This window comes from Oncorhynchus clarkii, unplaced genomic scaffold (assembly GCF_045791955.1).
Source record: "Oncorhynchus clarkii lewisi isolate Uvic-CL-2024 unplaced genomic scaffold, UVic_Ocla_1.0 unplaced_contig_1345_pilon_pilon, whole genome shotgun sequence".
Taxonomy (NCBI): domain Eukaryota; kingdom Metazoa; phylum Chordata; class Actinopteri; order Salmoniformes; family Salmonidae; genus Oncorhynchus; species Oncorhynchus clarkii.
In genome coordinates this window covers 124,594-138,358 of record NW_027261066.1, presented here as the reverse complement: position 1 = coordinate 138,358, position 13,765 = coordinate 124,594, and the positions used below count along the sequence as shown (strand labels likewise).

At 41.2% G+C, this 13,765-nt stretch overlaps 7 non-coding genes across 7 annotated transcripts; all 7 read left to right on the top strand.

Moving 5' to 3' along the window:
* Positions 1-1,130: 1,130 nt before the first annotated feature.
* On the top strand, positions 1,131-1,203 carry trnar-ucu (transfer RNA arginine (anticodon UCU)). Its single transcript has one exon. It is a non-coding gene; the product is annotated as a tRNA-Arg (tRNA).
* Positions 1,204-2,742: 1,539 nt separating this feature from the next.
* On the top strand, positions 2,743-2,815 carry trnar-ucu (transfer RNA arginine (anticodon UCU)). Its single transcript has one exon. It is a non-coding gene; the product is annotated as a tRNA-Arg (tRNA).
* An 802-nt stretch (positions 2,816-3,617) lies between these two features.
* Positions 3,618-3,690, top strand: trnar-ucu (transfer RNA arginine (anticodon UCU)). Its single transcript has one exon. It is a non-coding gene; the product is annotated as a tRNA-Arg (tRNA).
* A 1,580-nt stretch (positions 3,691-5,270) lies between these two features.
* Positions 5,271-5,343, top strand: trnar-ucu (transfer RNA arginine (anticodon UCU)). The gene has a single exon. It is a non-coding gene; the product is annotated as a tRNA-Arg (tRNA).
* Positions 5,344-6,882: 1,539 nt separating this feature from the next.
* trnar-ucu (transfer RNA arginine (anticodon UCU)) lies at positions 6,883-6,955 on the top strand. Its single transcript has one exon. It is a non-coding gene; the product is annotated as a tRNA-Arg (tRNA).
* An 802-nt stretch (positions 6,956-7,757) lies between these two features.
* trnar-ucu (transfer RNA arginine (anticodon UCU)) lies at positions 7,758-7,830 on the top strand. Its single transcript has one exon. It is a non-coding gene; the product is annotated as a tRNA-Arg (tRNA).
* Positions 7,831-9,369: 1,539 nt separating this feature from the next.
* trnar-ucu (transfer RNA arginine (anticodon UCU)) lies at positions 9,370-9,442 on the top strand. The gene has a single exon. It is a non-coding gene; the product is annotated as a tRNA-Arg (tRNA).
* Positions 9,443-13,765: the final 4,323 nt, after the last annotated feature.

The following is a 13,765-nucleotide window of genomic DNA, read 5'->3' as shown; positions in this document are numbered from 1 at the left end:
TAAACAGGGATTTTTTTTTTACATTTCAGAATTTCATGGGCATGTCTCTGTGCCCTCCGTGATTCTTTTTTTATTACTGCTTCTATCAATCCATATAGGTCATGCTGATCACAGAGAGACACAGTGGCTTAAGACACTGATCTCCTAATCCATGTATTGTGAATTCAAGTATTGTTTTGGGGTACCTGAAAGTGGAGTGATGAAGTGGAAGTGTGCCTGGCAGTTAACCCAGTGATTTATGGATCGAAACCATCCTCTGCTATTCAGTTTGCTTTAACAATGAAGTGATTTAACTGGGATAAAAAAGGAGAATTTCATGGGCATGTCTCTGTGCCCTCCGAAATGCATTTTTTTTTACAACTGCTTCTATCAGTTCATATAGGTCATGCTGATCACACATTTCCACAGTGACTTAAGACACTGACCGCCTAATCCATTTATTGTGAGTTCAAGTATTGTTTTGGGGTACCTGAAAGTGGAGGGATGAAGTGGAAGTGTGCAGGGCAGTTAACCAAGTGATTTAGGGATCGAAACCATCCTCTGCTATCCAGTTTGCTTTGAGCAATGAAGTGCAAACAGAAGAGAAGAGCTGGGCACATAACACAGAGGTTGATGGATCGAAGATATCCAATTCTACTTTTAGAAATGAAGTGTAAACAGGGATTTTTTTTTTACATTTGAGAATTTCATGGGCATGTCTCTGTGCCCTCCGTGATTCTTTTTTTATTACTGCTTCTATCAATCCATATAGGTCATGCTGATCACAGAGAGACACAGTGGCTTAAGACACTGATCTCCTAATCCATGTATTGTGAATTCAAGTATTGTTTTGGGGTACCTGAAAGTGGAGTGATGAAGTGGAAGTGTGCCTGGCAGTTAACCCAGTGATTTATGGATCGAAACCATCCTCTGCTATTCAGTTTGCTTTAGCAATGAAGTGGAAACAGAAATATTAAACCATAATTTCATGGGCATGTCTCAGTGCCCTCCGTGATTATTTTTTGACTGCTTCTGTCAGTTTGTACAGGTCATGCTGGTTACAGAAGCGAAGCGAAAGCGTGATGTCTACTTTAACCACGTGTACGTTCGGTTGAAACCACTCTCTGCTATCCAGTTCATTATCAGCAAGTGCCCCAGTGGCCTAATGGATTAGGCACTGGCCTTCTAAGCCAGGGATTGTGGGTTCGAGTCCCATCTGGGGTGGGTGTATGTGGAGGAAGAGAGATCAGCACGTGACACAGAGTTTGATGGATTGAAGCTTTCCGATTTACTTTTTAGAAATGAAGATTTAACTGGGATAAAAAAGGAGAATTTCATGGGCATGTCTCTGTGCCCTCCGAAATGCAATTTTTTTTTACAACTGCTTCTATCAGTTCATATAGGTCATGCTGATCACACATTTCCACAGTGACTTAAGACACTGACCGCCTAATCCATTTATTGTGAGTTCAAGTATTGTTTTGGGGTACCTGAAAGTGGAGGGATGAAGTGGAAGTGTGCAGGGCAGTTAACCAAGTGATTTAGGGATCGAAACCATCCTCTGCTATCCAGTTTGCTTTGAGCAATGAAGTGCAAACAGAAGAGAAGAGCTGGGCACATAACACAGAGGTTGATGGATCGAAGATATCCAATTCTACTTTTAGAAATGAAGTGTAAACAGGGATTTTTTTTTTACATTTCAGAATTTCATGGGCATGTCTCTGTGCCCTCCGTGATTCTTTTTTTATTACTGCTTCTATCAATCCATATAGGTCATGCTGATCACAGAGAGACACAGTGGCTTAAGACACTGATCTCCTAATCCATGTATTGTGAATTCAAGTATTGTTTTGGGGTACCTGAAAGTGGAGTGATGAAGTGGAAGTGTGCCTGGCAGTTAACCCAGTGATTTATGGATCGAAACCATCCTCTGCTATTCAGTTTGCTTTAACAATGAAGTGATTTAACTGGGATAAAAAAGGAGAATTTCATGGGCATGTCTCTGTGCCCTCCGAAATGCAATTTTTTTTTACAACTGCTTCTATCAGTTCATATAGGTCATGCTGATCACACATTTCCACAGTGACTTAAGACACTGACCGCCTAATCCATTTATTGTGAGTTCAAGTATTGTTTTGGGGTACCTGAAAGTGGAGGGATGAAGTGGAAGTGTGCAGGGCAGTTCACCAAGTGATTTAGGGATCGAAACCATCCTCTGCTATCCAGTTTGCTTTGAGCAATGAAGTGCAAACAGAAGAGAAGAGCTGGGCACATAACACAGAGGTTGATGGATCGAAGATATCCAATTCTACTTTTAGAAATGAAGTGTAAACAGGGATTTTTTTTTTACATTTGAGAATTTCATGGGCATGTCTCTGTGCCCTCCGTGATTCTTTTTTATTACTGCTTCTATCAATCCATATAGGTCATGCTGATCACAGAGAGACACAGTGGCTTAAGACACTGATCTCCTAATCCATGTATTGTGAATTCAAGTATTGTTTTGGGGTACCTGAAAGTGGAGTGATGAAGTGGAAGTGTGCCTGGCAGTTAACCCAGTGATTTATGGATCGAAACCATCCTCTGCTATTCAGTTTGCTTTAGCAATGAAGTGGAAACTGAAGTGAAAATGTTTTGACTGCTTCTGTCAGTTTGTACAGGTCATGCTGATTACAGAAGCGAAGCGGAAGCGTGATGTCTACTTTAACCACGTGTACGTTCGGTAGAAACCACTCTCTGCTATCCAGTTCATTTTCAGCAAGTGCCCCAGTGGCCTAATGGATAAGGCACTGGCCTTCTAAGCCAGGGATTGTGGGTTCGAGTCCCATCTGGGGTGGGTGTATGCGGAGGAAGAGAAATCAGCACGTGACACAGAGTTTGATGGATTGAAGCTTTCCGATTTACTTTTTAGAAATGAAGATTTAACTGGGATAAAAAAGGAGAATTTCATGGGCATGTCTCTGTGCCCCCCGAAATGCATTTTTTTTTACAACTGCTTCTATCAGTTCATATAGTTCATGCTGATCACACATTTCCACAGTGACTTAAGACACTGACCGCCTAATCCATTTATTGTGAGTTCAAGTATTGTTTTGGGGTGGGCACATAACACAGAGGTTGATGGATCGAAGATATCCAATTCTACTTTTAGAAATGAAGTGTAAACAGGGATTTTTTTTTTACATTTGAGAATTTCATGGGCATGTCTCTGTGCCATCCGTGATTCTTTTTTTATTACTGCTTCTATCAATCCATATAGGTCATGCTGATCACAGAGAGACACAGTGGCTTAAGACACTGATCTCCTAATCCATGTATTGTGAATTCAAGTATTGTTTTGGGGTACCTGAAAGTGGAGTGATGAAGTGGAAGTGTGCCTGGCAGTTAACCCAGTGATTTATGGATCGAAACCATCCTCTGCTATTCAGTTTGCTTTAGCAATGAAGTGGAAACAGAAATATTAAACCATAATTTCATGGGCATGTCTCAGTGCCCTCCGTGATTATTTTTTGACTGCTTCTTTCAGTTTGTACAGGTCATGCTGGTTACAGAAGCGAAGCGAAAGCGTGATGTCTACTTTAACCACGTGTACGTTCGGTAGAAACCACTCTCTGCTATCCAGTTTATTTTCAGCAAGTGCCCCAGTGGCCTAATGGATAAGGCACTGGCCTTCTAAGCCAGGGATTGTGGGTTCGAGTCCCATCTGGGGTGGGTGTATGCGGAGGAAGAGAAATCAGCACGTGACATAGAGTTTGATGGATTGAAGCTTTCCAATTTACTTTTTAGAAATGAAGATTTAACTGGGATAAAAAAGGAGAATTTCATGGGCATGTCTCTGTGCCCTCCGAAATGCAATTTTTTTTTACAACTGCTTCTATCAGTTCATATAGGTCATGCTGATCACACATTTCCACAGTGACTTAAGACACTGACCGCCTAATCCATTTATTGTGAGTTCAAGTATTGTTTTGGGGTACCTGAAAGTGGAGGGATGAAGTGGAAGTGTGCAGGGCAGTTAACCAAGTGATTTAGGGATCGAAACCATCCTCTGCTATCCAGTTTGCTTTGAGCAATGAAGTGCAAACCGAAGATAAGAGCTGGGCACATAACACAGAGGTTGATGGATCGAAGCTATCCAATTCTACTTTTAGAAATGAAGTGTAAACAGGGATTTTTTTTTTACATTTCAGAATTTCATGGGCATGTCTCTGTGCCCTCCGTGATTCTTTTTTTATTACTGCTTCTATCAATCCATATAGGTCATGCTGATCACAGAGAGACACAGTGGCTTAAGACACTGATCTCCTAATCCATGTATTGTGAATTCAAGTATTGTTTTGGGGTACCTGAAAGTGGAGTGATGAAGTGGAAGTGTGCCTGGCAGTTAACCCAGTGATTTATGGATCGAAACCATCCTCTGCTATTCAGTTTGCTTTAACAATGAAGTGATTTAACTGGGATAAAAAAGGAGAATTTCATGGGCATGTCTCTGTGCCCTCCGAAATGCATTTTTTTTTACAACTGCTTCTATCAGTTCATATAGGTCATGCTGATCACACATTTCCACAGTGACTTAAGACACTGACCGCCTAATCCATTTATTGTGAGTTCAAGTATTGTTTTGGGGTACCTGAAAGTGGAGGGATGAAGTGGAAGTGTGCAGGGCAGTTAACCAAGTGATTTAGGGATCGAAACCATCCTCTGCTATCCAGTTTGCTTTGAGCAATGAAGTGCAAACAGAAGAGAAGAGCTGGGCACATAACACAGAGGTTGATGGATCGAAGATATCCAATTCTACTTTTAGAAATGAAGTGTAAACAGGGATTTTTTTTTTACATTTGAGAATTTCATGGGCATGTCTCTGTGCCCTCCGTGATTCTTTTTTTATTACTGCTTCTATCAATCCATATAGGTCATGCTGATCACAGAGAGACACAGTGGCTTAAGACACTGATCTCCTAATCCATGTATTGTGAATTCAAGTATTGTTTTGGGGTACCTGAAAGTGGAGTGATGAAGTGGAAGTGTGCCTGGCAGTTAACCCAGTGATTTATGGATCGAAACCATCCTCTGCTATTCAGTTTGCTTTAGCAATGAAGTGGAAACAGAAATATTAAACCATAATTTCATGGGCATGTCTCAGTGCCCTCCGTGATTATTTTTTGACTGCTTCTGTCAGTTTGTACAGGTCATGCTGGTTACAGAAGCGAAGCGAAAGCGTGATGTCTACTTTAACCACGTGTACGTTCGGTTGAAACCACTCTCTGCTATCCAGTTCATTATCAGCAAGTGCCCCAGTGGCCTAATGGATTAGGCACTGGCCTTCTAAGCCAGGGATTGTGGGTTCGAGTCCCATCTGGGGTGGGTGTATGTGGAGGAAGAGAGATCAGCACGTGACACAGAGTTTGATGGATTGAAGCTTTCCGATTTACTTTTTAGAAATGAAGATTTAACTGGGATAAAAAAGGAGAATTTCATGGGCATGTCTCTGTGCCCTCCGAAATGCAATTTTTTTTTACAACTGCTTCTATCAGTTCATATAGGTCATGCTGATCACACATTTCCACAGTGACTTAAGACACTGACCGCCTAATCCATTTATTGTGAGTTCAAGTATTGTTTTGGGGTACCTGAAAGTGGAGGGATGAAGTGGAAGTGTGCAGGGCAGTTAACCAAGTGATTTAGGGATCGAAACCATCCTCTGCTATCCAGTTTGCTTTGAGCAATGAAGTGCAAACAGAAGAGAAGAGCTGGGCACATAACACAGAGGTTGATGGATCGAAGATATCCAATTCTACTTTTAGAAATGAAGTGTAAACAGGGATTTTTTTTTTACATTTCAGAATTTCATGGGCATGTCTCTGTGCCCTCCGTGATTCTTTTTTTATTACTGCTTCTATCAATCCATATAGGTCATGCTGATCACAGAGAGACACAGTGGCTTAAGACACTGATCTCCTAATCCATGTATTGTGAATTCAAGTATTGTTTTGGGGTACCTGAAAGTGGAGTGATGAAGTGGAAGTGTGCCTGGCAGTTAACCCAGTGATTTATGGATCGAAACCATCCTCTGCTATTCAGTTTGCTTTAACAATGAAGTGATTTAACTGGGATAAAAAAGGAGAATTTCATGGGCATGTCTCTGTGCCCTCCGAAATGCAATTTTTTTTTACAACTGCTTCTATCAGTTCATATAGGTCATGCTGATCACACATTTCCACAGTGACTTAAGACACTGACCGCCTAATCCATTTATTGTGAGTTCAAGTATTGTTTTGGGGTACCTGAAAGTGGAGGGATGAAGTGGAAGTGTGCAGGGCAGTTCACCAAGTGATTTAGGGATCGAAACCATCCTCTGCTATCCAGTTTGCTTTGAGCAATGAAGTGCAAACAGAAGAGAAGAGCTGGGCACATAACACAGAGGTTGATGGATCGAAGATATCCAATTCTACTTTTAGAAATGAAGTGTAAACAGGGATTTTTTTTTTACATTTGAGAATTTCATGGGCATGTCTCTGTGCCCTCCGTGATTCTTTTTTATTACTGCTTCTATCAATCCATATAGGTCATGCTGATCACAGAGAGACACAGTGGCTTAAGACACTGATCTCCTAATCCATGTATTGTGAATTCAAGTATTGTTTTGGGGTACCTGAAAGTGGAGTGATGAAGTGGAAGTGTGCCTGGCAGTTAACCCAGTGATTTATGGATCGAAACCATCCTCTGCTATTCAGTTTGCTTTAGCAATGAAGTGGAAACTGAAGTGAAAATGTTTTGACTGCTTCTGTCAGTTTGTACAGGTCATGCTGATTACAGAAGCGAAGCGGAAGCGTGATGTCTACTTTAACCACGTGTACGTTCGGTAGAAACCACTCTCTGCTATCCAGTTCATTTTCAGCAAGTGCCCCAGTGGCCTAATGGATAAGGCACTGGCCTTCTAAGCCAGGGATTGTGGGTTCGAGTCCCATCTGGGGTGGGTGTATGCGGAGGAAGAGAAATCAGCACGTGACACAGAGTTTGATGGATTGAAGCTTTCCGATTTACTTTTTAGAAATGAAGATTTAACTGGGATAAAAAAGGAGAATTTCATGGGCATGTCTCTGTGCCCCCCGAAATGCATTTTTTTTTACAACTGCTTCTATCAGTTCATATAGTTCATGCTGATCACACATTTCCACAGTGACTTAAGACACTGACCGCCTAATCCATTTATTGTGAGTTCAAGTATTGTTTTGGGGTGGGCACATAACACAGAGGTTGATGGATCGAAGATATCCAATTCTACTTTTAGAAATGAAGTGTAAACAGGGATTTTTTTTTTACATTTGAGAATTTCATGGGCATGTCTCTGTGCCATCCGTGATTCTTTTTTTATTACTGCTTCTATCAATCCATATAGGTCATGCTGATCACAGAGAGACACAGTGGCTTAAGACACTGATCTCCTAATCCATGTATTGTGAATTCAAGTATTGTTTTGGGGTACCTGAAAGTGGAGTGATGAAGTGGAAGTGTGCCTGGCAGTTAACCCAGTGATTTATGGATCGAAACCATCCTCTGCTATTCAGTTTGCTTTAGCAATGAAGTGGAAACAGAAATATTAAACCATAATTTCATGGGCATGTCTCAGTGCCCTCCGTGATTATTTTTTGACTGCTTCTTTCAGTTTGTACAGGTCATGCTGGTTACAGAAGCGAAGCGAAAGCGTGATGTCTACTTTAACCACGTGTACGTTCGGTAGAAACCACTCTCTGCTATCCAGTTTATTTTCAGCAAGTGCCCCAGTGGCCTAATGGATAAGGCACTGGCCTTCTAAGCCAGGGATTGTGGGTTCGAGTCCCATCTGGGGTGGGTGTATGCGGAGAAAGAGAAATCAGCACGTGACATAGAGTTTGATGGATTGAAGCTTTCCAATTTACTTTTTAGAAATGAAGATTTAACTGGGATAAAAAAGGAGAATTTCATGGGCATGTCTCTGTGCCCTCCGAAATGCAATTTTTTTTTACAACTGCTTCTATCAGTTCATATAGGTCATGCTGATCACACATTTCCACAGTGACTTAAGACACTGACCGCCTAATCCATTTATTGTGAGTTCAAGTATTGTTTTGGGGTACCTGAAAGTGGAGGGATGAAGTGGAAGTGTGCAGGGCAGTTAACCAAGTGATTTAGGGATCGAAACCAACCTCTGCTATCCAGTTTGCTTTGAGCAATGAAGTGCAAACCGAAGATAAGAGCTGGGCACATAACACAGAGGTTGATGGATCGAAGCTATCCAATTCTACTTTTAGAAATGAAGTGTAAACAGGGATTTTTTTTTTACATTTCAGAATTTCATGGGCATGTCTCTGTGCCCTCCGTGATTCTTTTTTTATTACTGCTTCTATCAATCCATATAGGTCATGCTGATCACAGAGAGACACAGTGGCTTAAGACACTGATCTCCTAATCCATGTATTGTGAATTCAAGTATTGTTTTGGGGTACCTGAAAGTGGAGTGATGAAGTGGAAGTGTGCCTGGCAGTTAACCCAGTGATTTATGGATCGAAACCATCCTCTGCTATTCAGTTTGCTTTAACAATGAAGTGATTTAACTGGGATAAAAAAGGAGAATTTCATGGGCATGTCTCTGTGCCCTCCGAAATGCAATTTTTTTTTACAACTGCTTCTATCAGTTCATATAGGTCATGCTGATCACACATTTCCACAGTGACTTAAGACACTGACCGCCTAATCCATTTATTGTGAGTTCAAGTATTGTTTTGGGGTACCTGAAAGTGGAGGGATGAAGTGGAAGTGTGCAGGGCAGTTCACCAAGTGATTTAGGGATCGAAACCATCCTCTGCTATCCAGTTTGCTTTGAGCAATGAAGTGCAAACAGAAGAGAAGAGCTGGGCACATAACACAGAGGTTGATGGATCGAAGATATCCAATTCTACTTTTAGAAATGAAGTGTAAACAGGGATTTTTTTTTTACATTTGAGAATTTCATGGGCATGTCTCTGTGCCCTCCGTGATTCTTTTTTATTACTGCTTCTATCAATCCATATAGGTCATGCTGATCACAGAGAGACACAGTGGCTTAAGACACTGATCTCCTAATCCATGTATTGTGAATTCAAGTATTGTTTTGGGGTACCTGAAAGTGGAGTGATGAAGTGGAAGTGTGCCTGGCAGTTAACCCAGTGATTTATGGATCGAAACCATCCTCTGCTATTCAGTTTGCTTTAGCAATGAAGTGGAAACTGAAGTGAAAATGTTTTGACTGCTTCTGTCAGTTTGTACAGGTCATGCTGATTACAGAAGCGAAGCGGAAGCGTGATGTCTACTTTAACCACGTGTACGTTCGGTAGAAACCACTCTCTGCTATCCAGTTCATTTTCAGCAAGTGCCCCAGTGGCCTAATGGATAAGGCACTGGCCTTCTAAGCCAGGGATTGTGGGTTCGAGTCCCATCTGGGGTGGGTGTATGCGGAGGAAGAGAAGTCAGCACGTGACACAGAGTTTGATGGATTGAAGCTTTCCGATTTACTTTTTAGAAATGAAGATTTAACTGGGATAAAAAAGGAGAATTTCATGGGCATGTCTCTGTGCCCCCCGAAATGCATTTTTTTTTACAACTGCTTCTATCAGTTCATATAGTTCATGCTGATCACACATTTCCACAGTGACTTAAGACACTGACCGCCTAATCCATTTATTGTGAGTTCAAGTATTGTTTTGGGGTGGGCACATAACACAGAGGTTGATGGATCGAAGATATCCAATTCTACTTTTAGAAATGAAGTGTAAACAGGGATTTTTTTTTTACATTTCAGAATTTCATGGGCATGTCTCTGTGCCCTCCGTGATTCTTTTTTTATTACTGCTTCTATCAATTCATATAGGTCATGCTGATCACAGAGAGACACAGTGGCTTAAGACACTGATCTCCTAATCCATGTATTGTGAATTCAAGTATTGTTTTGGGGTACCTGAAAGTGGAGTGATGAAGTGGAAGTGTGCCTGGCAGTTAACCCAGTGATTTATGGATCGAAACCATCCTCTGCTATTCAGTTTGCTTTAGCAATGAAGTGGAAACAGAAATATTAAACCATAATTTCATGGGCATGTCTCAGTGCCCTCCGTGAATTTTTTTTGACTGCTTCTGTCAGTTTGTACAGGTCATGCTGATTACAGAAGCGAAGCGGAAGCGTGATGTCTACTTTAACCACGTGTACGTTCGGTAGAAACCACTCTCTGCTATCCAGTTCATTTTCAATTTTTTTTTACAACTGCTTCTATCAGTTCATATAGGTCATGCTGATCACACATTTCCACAGTGACTTAAGACACTGACCGCCTAATCCATTTATTGTGAGTTCAAGTATTGTTTTGGGGTACCTGAAAGTGGAGGGATGAAGTGGAAGTGTGCAGGGCAGTTAACCAAGTGATTTAGGGATCAAAACCATCCTCTGCTATCCAGTTTGCTTTGAGCAATGAAGTGCAAACAGAAGAGAAGAGCTGGGCACATAACACAGAGGTTGATGGATCGAAGATATCCAATTCTACTTTTAGAAATGAAGTGTAAACAGGGATTTTTTTTTTACATTGGAGAATTTCATGGGCATGTCTCTGTGCCCTCCGTGATTCTTTTTTTATTACTGCTTCTATCAATCCATGTAGGTCATGCTGATCACAGAGAGACACAGTGGCTTAAGACACTGATCTCCTAATCCATGTATTGTGAATTCAAGTATTGTTTTGGGGTACCTGAAAGTGGAGGGATGAAGTGGAAGTGTGCAGGGCAGTTAACCAAGTGATTTAGGGATCGAAACCATCCTCTGCTATCCAGTTTGCTTTGAGCAATGAAGTGCATACAGAAGAGAAGAGCTGGGCACATAACACAGAGGTTGATGGATCGAAGATATCCAATTCTACTTTTAGAAATGAAGTGTAAACAGGGATTTTTTTTTTACATTTGAGAATTTCATGGGCATGTCTCTGTGCCCTCCGTGATTCTTTTTTTATTACTGCTTCTATCAATCCATATAGGTCATGCTGATCACAGAGAGACACAGTGGCTTAAGACACTGATCTCCTAATCCATGTATTGTGAATTCAAGTATTGTTTTGGGGTACCTGAAGGGTGGAGTGATGAAGTGGAAGTGTGCCTGGCAGTTAACCCAGTGATTTATGGATCGAAACCATCCTCTGCTATTCAGTTTGCTTTAGCAATGAAGTGGAAACAGAAATATTAAACCATAATTTCATGGGCATGTCTCAGTACCCTCCGTGATTATTTTTTGACTGCTTCTGTCAGTTTGTACAGGTCATGCTGGTTACAGAAGCGAAGCGAAAGCGTGATGTCTACTTTAACCACGTGTACGTTCGGTTGAAACCACTCTCTGCTATCCAGTTCATTATCAGCAAGTGCCCCAGTGGCCTAATGGATAAGGCACTGGCCTTCTAAGCCGTGGGTTCGAGTCCCATCTGGGGTGGATGTATGCGGAGGAAGAGAGATCAGCACGTGACGCAGAGTTTGATGGATTGAAGCTTTCCGATTTACTTTTTAGAAATGAAGATTTAACTGGGATAAAAAAGGAGAATTTCATGGGCATGTCTCTGTGCCCTCCGAAATGCAATTTTTTTTACAACTGCTTCTATCAGTTCATATAGGTCATGCTGATCACACATTTCCACAGTGACTTAAGACACTGACCGCCTAATCCATTTATTGTTAGTTCAAGTATTGTTTTGGGGTACCTGAAAGTGGAGGGATGAAGTGGAAGTGTGCAGGGCAGTTAACCAAGTGATTTAGGGATCGAAACCATCCTCTGCTATCCAGTTTGCTTTGAGCAATGAAGTGCAAACAGAAGAGAAGAGCTGGGCACATAACACAGAGGTTGATGGATCGAAGATATCCAATTCTACTTTTAGAAATGAAGTGTAAACAGGGATTTTTTTTTTACATTTGAGAATTTCATGGGCATGTCTCTGTGCCATCCGTGATTCTTTTTTTATTACTGCTTCTATCAATCCATATAGGTCATGCTGATCACAGAGAGACACAGTGGCTTAAGACACTGATCTCCTAATCCATGTATTGTGAATTCAAGTATTGTTTTGGGGTACCTGAAAGTGGAGTGATGAAGTGGAAGTGTGCCTGGCAGTTAACCCAGTGATTTATGGATCGAAACCATCCTCTGCTATTCAGTTTGCTTTAGCAATGAAGTGGAAACAGAAATATTAAACCATAATTTCATGGGCATGTCTCAGTGCCCTCCGTGATTATTTTTTGACTGCTTCTTTCAGTTTGTACAGGTCATGCTGGTTACAGAAACTGGGATAAAAAAGGAGAATTTCATGGGCATGTCTCTGTGCCCTCCGAAATGCAATTTTTTTTTACAACTGCTTCTATCAGTTCATATAGGTCATGCTGATCACACATTTCCACAGTGACTTAAGACACTGACCGCCTAATCCATTTATTGTGAGTTCAAGTATTGTTTTGGGGTACCTGAAAGTGGAGGGATGAAGTGGAAGTGTGCAGGGCAGTTAACCAAGTGATTTAGGGATCGAAACCATCCTCTGCTATCCAGTTTGCTTTGAGCAATGAAGTGCAAACCGAAGAGAAGAGCTGGGCACATAACACAGAGGTTGATGGATCGAAGCTATCCAATTCTACTTTTAGAAATGAAGTGTAAACAGGGATTTTTTTTACATTTCAGAATTTCATGGGCATGTCTCTGTGCCCTCCGTGATTCTTTTTTTATTACTGCTTCTATCAATCCATATAGGTCATGCTGATCACAGAGAGACACAGTGGCTTAAGACACTGATCTCCTAATCCATGTATTGTGAATTCAAGTATTGTTTTGGGGTACCTGAAAGTGGAGTGATGAAGTGGAAGTGTGCCTGGCAGTTAACCCAGTGATTTATGGATCGAAACCATCCTCTGCTATTCAGTTTGCTTTAACAATGAAGTGATTTAACTGGGATAAAAAAGGAGAATTTCATGGGCATGTCTCTGTGCCCTCCGAAATGCATTTTTTTTTACAACTGCTTCTATCAGTTCATATAGGTCATGCTGATCACACATTTCCACAGTGACTTAAGACACTGACCGCCTAATCCAATTATTGTGAGTTCAAGTATTGTTTTGGGGTACCTGAAAGTGGAGGGATGAAGTGGAAGTGTGCAGGGCAGTTAACCAAGTGATTTAGGGATCGAAACCATCCTCTGCTATCCAGTTTGCTTTGAGCAATGAAGTGCAAACAGAAGAGAAGAGCTGGGCACATAACACAGAGGTTGATGGATCGAAGATATCCAATTCTACTTTTAGAAATGAAGTGTAAACAGGGATTTTTTTTTTACATTTGAGAATTTCATGGGCATGTCTCTGTGCCCTCCGTGATTCTTTTTTTATTACTGCTTCTATCAATCCATATAGGTCATGCTGATCACAGAGAGACACAGTGGTTTAAGACACTGATCTCCTAATCCATGTATTGTGAATTCAAGTATTGTTTTGGGGTACCTGAAAGTGGAGTGATGAAGTGGAAGTGTGCCTGGCAGTTAACCCAGTGATTTATGGATCGAAACCATCCTCTGCTATTCAGTTTGCTTTAGCAATGAAGTGGAAACAGAAATATTAAACCATAATTTCATGGGCATGTCTCAGTGCCCTCCGTGATTATTTTTTGACTGCTTCTGTCAGTTTGTACAGGTCATGCTGGTTACAGAAGCGAAGCGAAAGCGTGATGTCTACTTTAACCACGTGTACGTTCGGTTGAAACCACTCTCTG